The sequence below is a fragment of the Neocloeon triangulifer genome, unplaced genomic scaffold (assembly GCF_031216515.1).
Source record: "Neocloeon triangulifer isolate White Clay Creek 2 clone unplaced genomic scaffold, ASM3121651v1 ptg000011l, whole genome shotgun sequence".
Lineage (NCBI taxonomy): Eukaryota > Metazoa > Arthropoda > Insecta > Ephemeroptera > Baetidae > Neocloeon > Neocloeon triangulifer.
The window spans coordinates 1,773,738-1,780,507 of NW_026775553.1; positions in this window are offsets into that span (position 1 = coordinate 1,773,738).

The following is a 6,770-nucleotide window of genomic DNA, read 5'->3' on the forward strand; positions in this document are numbered from 1 at the left end:
GTTTGTGCTCCGCTCGTATTAAGCACCAAACATGGTATTATTGAAATGTTGACGTCTCAGTCAAAGAATAGCTCGTACTGCTTTTAAATCTGGAAAAAACCTTTAAAATAGTATGAAAGAACAGCCTTGACTCTTAATTTTACGGCACAATTGCTGAGTTTGTGCTCCGCTCGTATTAAGAACCAAACATGGTATTATTGAAATGTTGACGACTCAGTCAAAGTATAGCTCGTACTGCTTTAAAATCTAGAAAAAAAGCTTTAAAATAGTGTGAAAGAACAGCCTTGACTCTTAATTTTACGGCACAATTGCTGAGTTTGTGCTCCGCTCGTATTAAGCACCAAACATGGTATTATATAAATGTTGACGTCACAGTCAAAGTATAGCTCGTACTGCTTTAAAATCTAGAAAAAATGCTTTAAAATAGTGTGAAAGAAAAGCCTTGACTCTTAATATTACGGCACAATTGCTGAGTTTGTGCTTCGCTCGTATTAAGCACCAAACATGGTATTATTGAAATGTTGACGTCTCAGTCAAAGTATAGCTCGTACTGCTTTAAAATGTGGAAAAAAACCTTTAAAATAGTATGAAAGAACAGCCTTGACTCTCAATTTTACGGCACAATTGAAAGTTTTTAGCTCCGCTCGTATATAAAGCACCAAACATGGTATTATATAAATGTTGACGTCTCAGTCAAAGTATAGCTCGTACTGCTTTAAAATCTAGAAAAAAAGCTTTAAAATAGTGTGAAAGAACAGCCTTGACTCTTAATTTTACGGCACAATTGCCGAGTTTGTGCTCCGCTCGTATTAAGCACCAAACATGGTATTATTGAAATGTTGAGGTCTCAGTCAAAGTATAGCTCGTACTGCTTTTAAATCTGGAAAAAACCTTTAAAATAGTATGAAAGAACAGCCTTGACTCTTAATTTTACGGCACAAATGCTGAGTTTGTGCTCCGCTCGTATTAAGGACCAAACATGTTATTATTGAAATGTTGACGTCTCAGTTAAAGTATAGCTCGTACTGCTTTAAAATCTAGAAAAAAAGCTTTAAAATAGTGTGAAAGAACAGCCTTGACTCTTAATTTTACGGCACAATTGCTGAGTTTGTGCTCCGCTCGTATTAAGCACCAAACATGGTATTATTGAAATGTTGACGTCTCAGTCAAAGTATAGCTCGTACTGCTTTTAAATCTGGAAAAAACCTTTAAGATAGTATGAAAGAACAGCCTTGACTCTTAATTTTACGGCACAATTGCTGAGTTTGTGCTCCGCTCGTATTAAGCACCAAACATGGTATTATATAAATGTTGACGTCACAGTCAAAGTATAGCTCGTACTGCTTTAAAATCTAGAAAAAATGCTTTAAAATAGTGTGAAAGAAAAGCCTTGACTCTTAATATTACGGCACAATTGCTGAGTTTGTGCTCCGCTCGTATTAAGCACCAAACATGGTATTATTGAAATGTTGACGTCTCAGTCAAAGTATAGCTCGTACTGCATTAAAATCTAGAAAAAAAGCTTTAAAATAGTGTGAAAGAACAGCCTTGACTCTTAATTTTACGGCACAATTGCTGAGTTTGTGCTCCGCTCGTATTAAGCACCAAACATGGTATAATATAAATATTGACGTCTCAGTCAAAGTATAGCTCGTACTGCTCTAAAATCAAGAAAAAAAGCTTTAAAATAGTGTGAAAGAACAGCCTGGACTCTTAATTTTACGGCACAATTGAAAGTTTTTTGCTCCACTCGTATTTAAGCATCAAACATGGTATTATTGAAATGTTGAGGTCTCAGTCAAAGTATAGCTCGTACTGCTTTAAAATCAAGAAAAAAAGCTTTGCAATAGTGTGAAAGAACAGCCTTGACTCTTAATTTTACGGCACATTTGAAAGTTTTTTGCTCCGCTCGTATTAAGCATCAAACATGGTATTATTGAAATGTTGAGGTCTCAGTCAAAGTATAGCTCGAACTTCTTTAAAATCTAGAAAAAAAGCTTTAAAATAGTGTGAAAGAACAGCCTTGACTCTTAATTTTACGGCACAATTGAAAGTTTTTAGCTCCGCTCGTATTAAGCACCAAACATGGTATTATTGAAATGTTGAGGTATCAGTCAAAGTATAGCTCGTACTGCTTTAAAATCTAGAAAAAAAGCTTTAAAATGGTGTGAAAGAACAGCCTGGACTCTTAATTTTACGGCACAATTGAAAGTTTTATGCTCCACTCGTATTAAGCACCAAACATGGTATTATTGAAATGTTGAGGTCTCAGTCAAAGTATAGCTCGTACTGCTTTTAAATCTGGAAAAAACCTTTAAAATAGTATGAAAGAACAGCCTTGACTCTTAATTTTACGGCACAATTGCTGAGTTTGTGCTCTTCTCGTATTAAGCACCAAACATGGTATTATTGAAATGTTGAGGTATCAGTCAAAGTATAGCTCGTACTGCTTTAAAATCTAGAAAAAAAGCTTTAAATAGTTTGAAAGAACAGCCTTGACTCTTAATTTTACGGCACAATTGAAAGTTTTTAGCTCCGCTCGTATTAAGCACCAAACATGGTTTTATTGAAATGTTGAGGTCTCAGTCAAAGTATAGCTCGTACTGCTTCTAAATCTAGAAAAAAAGCTTTAAAATAGTGTGAAAGAACAGCCTTGACTCTTAATTTTACGGCACAATTGGAAGTTTTTAGCTCCGCTCGTATTAAGCACCAAACATGGTATTATATGAATGTTGACGTCTCAGTCAAAGTATAGCTCGTACTGCTTTAAAATCTAGAAAAAAAGCTTTAAATAGTTTGAAAGAACAGCCTTGACTCTTAATTTTACGGCACAACTGAAAGATTTTTGCTCCGCACGTATTAAGCACCAAACATGGTATTATTGAAATGTTTAGGTATCAGTCATAGTATAGCTCGCACTGCTTTAAAATCTAGAAAAAAAGCTTTAAAATAGTGTGAAAGAACAGCCTGGACTCTTAATTTTACGGCACAATTGAAAGTTTTATGCTCCGCTCGTATTAAGCACCAAACATGGTATTATTGAAATGTTGAGGTCTCAGTCAAAGTATAGCTCGTACTGCTTTTAAATCTGGAAAAAACCTTTAAAATAGTGTGAAAGAACAGCCTGGACTCTTAATTTTACGGCACAATTGAAAGTTTTTTGCTCCACTCGTATTTAAGCATCAAACATGGTATTATTGAAATGTTGAGGTCTCAGTCAAAGTATAGCTCGTACTGCTTTAAAATCAAGAAAAAAAGCTTTGCAATAGTGTGAAAGAACAGCCTTGACTCTTAATTTTACGGCACATTTGAAAGTTTTTTGCTCCGCTCGTATTAAGCATCAAACATGGTATTATTGAAATGTTGAGGTCTCAGTCAAAGTATAGCTCGAACTTCTTTAAAATCTAGAAAAAAAGCTTTAAAATAGTGTGAAAGAACAGCCTTGACTCTTAATTTTACGGCACAATTGAAAGTTTTTAGCTCCGCTCGTATTAAGCACCAAACATGGTATTATTGAAATGTTGAGGTATCAGTCAAAGTATAGCTCGTACTGCTTTAAAATCTAGAAAAAAAGCTTTAAAATGGTGTGAAAGAACAGCCTGGACTCTTAATTTTACGGCACAATTGAAAGTTTTATGCTCCACTCGTATTAAGCACCAAACATGGTATTATTGAAATGTTGAGGTCTCAGTCAAAGTATAGCTCGTACTGCTTTTAAATCTGGAAAAAACCTTTAAAATAGTATGAAAGAACAGCCTTGACTCTTAATTTTACGGCACAATTGCTGAGTTTGTGCTCTTCTCGTATTAAGCACCAAACATGGTATTATTGAAATGTTGAGGTATCAGTCAAAGTATAGCTCGCACTGCTTTAAAATCTAGAAAAAAAGCTTTAAAATAGTTTGAAAGAACAGCCTTGACTCTTAATTTTACGGCACAATTGAATGTTTTTAGCTCCGCTCGTATTAAGCACCAAACATGGTTTTATTGAAATGTTGAGGTCTCAGTCAAAGTATAACTCGTACTGCTTCTAAATCTAGAAAAAAAGCTTTAAAATAGTGTGAAAGAACAGCCTTGACTCTTAATTTTACGGCACAATTGGAAGTTTTTAGCTCCGCTCGTATTAAGCACCAAACATGGTATTATATGAATGTTGACGTCTCAGTCAAAGTATAGCTCGTACTGCTTTAAAATCTAGAAAAAAAGCTTTAAATAGTTTGAAAGAACAGCCTTGACTCTTAATTTTACGGCACAACTGAAAGATTTTTGCTCCGCACGTATTAAGCACCAAACATGGTATTATTGAAATGTTTAGGTATCAGTCATAGTATAGCTCGCACTGCTTTAAAATCTAGAAAAAAAGCTTTAAAATAGTGTGAAAGAACAGCCTGGACTCTTAATTTTACGGCACAATTGAAAGTTTTATGCTCCGCTCGTATTAAGCACCAAACATGGTATTATTGAAATGTTGAGGTCTCAGTCAAAGTATAGCTCGTACTGCTTTTAAATCTGGAAAAAACCTTTAAAATAGTATGAAAGAACAGCCTTGACTCTTAATTTTACGGCACAATTGCTGAGTTTGTGCTCCGCTCGTATTAAGCACCAAACATGGTATTATTGAAATGTTGACGTCTCAGTCAAAGAATAGCTCGTACTGCTTTTAAATCTGGAAAAAACCTTTAAAATAGTATGAAAGAACAGCCTTGACTCTTAATTTTACGGCACAATTGCTGAGTTTGTGCTCCGCTCGTATTAAGAACCAAACATGGTATTATTGAAATGTTGACGACTCAGTCAAAGTATAGCTCGTACTGCTTTAAAATCTAGAAAAAAAGCTTTAAAATAGTGTGAAAGAACAGCCTTGACTCTTAATTTTACGGCACAATTGCTGAGTTTGTGCTCCGCTCGTATTAAGCACCAAACATGGTATTATATAAATGTTGACGTCACAGTCAAAGTATAGCTCGTACTGCTTTAAAATCTAGAAAAAATGCTTTAAAATAGTGTGAAAGAAAAGCCTTGACTCTTAATATTACGGCACAATTGCTGAGTTTGTGCTCCGCTCGTATTAAGCACCAAACATGGTATTATTGAAATGTTGACGTCTCAGTCAAAGTATAGCTCGTACTGCTTTAAAATGTGGAAAAAAACCTTTAAAATAGTGTGAAAGAACAGCCTGGACTCTTAATTTTACGGCACAATTGAAAGTTTTATGCTCCGCTCGTATTAAGCACCAAACATGGTATTATTGAAATGTTGAGGTCTCAGTCAAAGTATAGCTCGTACTGCTTTTAAATCTGGAAAAAACCTTTAAAATAGTATGAAAGAACAGCCTTGACTCTTAATTTTACGGCACAATTGCTGAGTTTGTGCTCTTCTCGTATTAAGCACCAAACATGGTATTATTGAAATGTTGAGGTATCAGTCAAAGTATAGCTCGTACTGCTTTAAAATCTAGAAAAAAAGCTTTAAATAGTTTGAAAGAACAGCCTTGACTCTTAATTTTACGGCACAATTGAAAGTTTTTAGCTCCGCTCGTATTAAGCACCAAACATGGTTTTATTGAAATGTTGAGGTCTCAGTCAAAGTATAGCTCGTACTGCTTCTAAATCTAGAAAAAAAGCTTTAAAATAGTGTGAAAGAACAGCCTTGACTCTTAATTTTACGGCACAATTGGAAGTTTTTAGCTCCGCTCGTATTAAGCACCAAACATGGTATTATATGAATGTTGACGTCTCAGTCAAAGTATAGCTCGTACTGCTTTAAAATCTAGAAAAAAAGCTTTAAATAGTTTGAAAGAACAGCCTTGACTCTTAATTTTACGGCACAACTGAAAGATTTTTGCTCCGCACGTATTAAGCACCAAACATGGTATTATTGAAATGTTTAGGTATCAGTCATAGTATAGCTCGCACTGCTTTAAAATCTAGAAAAAAAGCTTTAAAATAGTGTGAAAGAACAGCCTGGACTCTTAATTTTACGGCACAATTGAAAGTTTTATGCTCCGCTCGTATTAAGCACCAAACATGGTATTATTGAAATGTTGAGGTCTCAGTCAAAGTATAGCTCGTACTGCTTTTAAATCTGGAAAAAACCTTTAAAATAGTATGAAAGAACAGCCTTGACTCTTAATTTTACGGCACAATTGCTGAGTTTGTGCTCCGCTCGTATTAAGCACCAAACATGGTATTATTGAAATGTTGACGTCTCAGTCAAAGAATAGCTCGTACTGCTTTTAAATCTGGAAAAAACCTTTAAAATAGTATGAAAGAACAGCCTTGACTCTTAATTTTACGGCACAATTGCTGAGTTTGTGCTCCGCTCGTATTAAGAACCAAACATGGTATTATTGAAATGTTGACGACTCAGTCAAAGTATAGCTCGTACTGCTTTAAAATCTAGAAAAAAAGCTTTAAAATAGTGTGAAAGAACAGCCTTGACTCTTAATTTTACGGCACAATTGCTGAGTTTGTGCTCCGCTCGTATTAAGCACCAAACATGGTATTATATAAATGTTGACGTCACAGTCAAAGTATAGCTCGTACTGCTTTAAAATCTAGAAAAAATGCTTTAAAATAGTGTGAAAGAAAAGCCTTGACTCTTAATATTACGGCACAATTGCTGAGTTTGTGCTTCGCTCGTATTAAGCACCAAACATGGTATTATTGAAATGTTGACGTCTCAGTCAAAGTATAGCTCGTACTGCTTTAAAATGTGGAAAAAAACCTTTAAAATAGTATGAAAGAACAGCCTTGACTCTCAATTTTACGG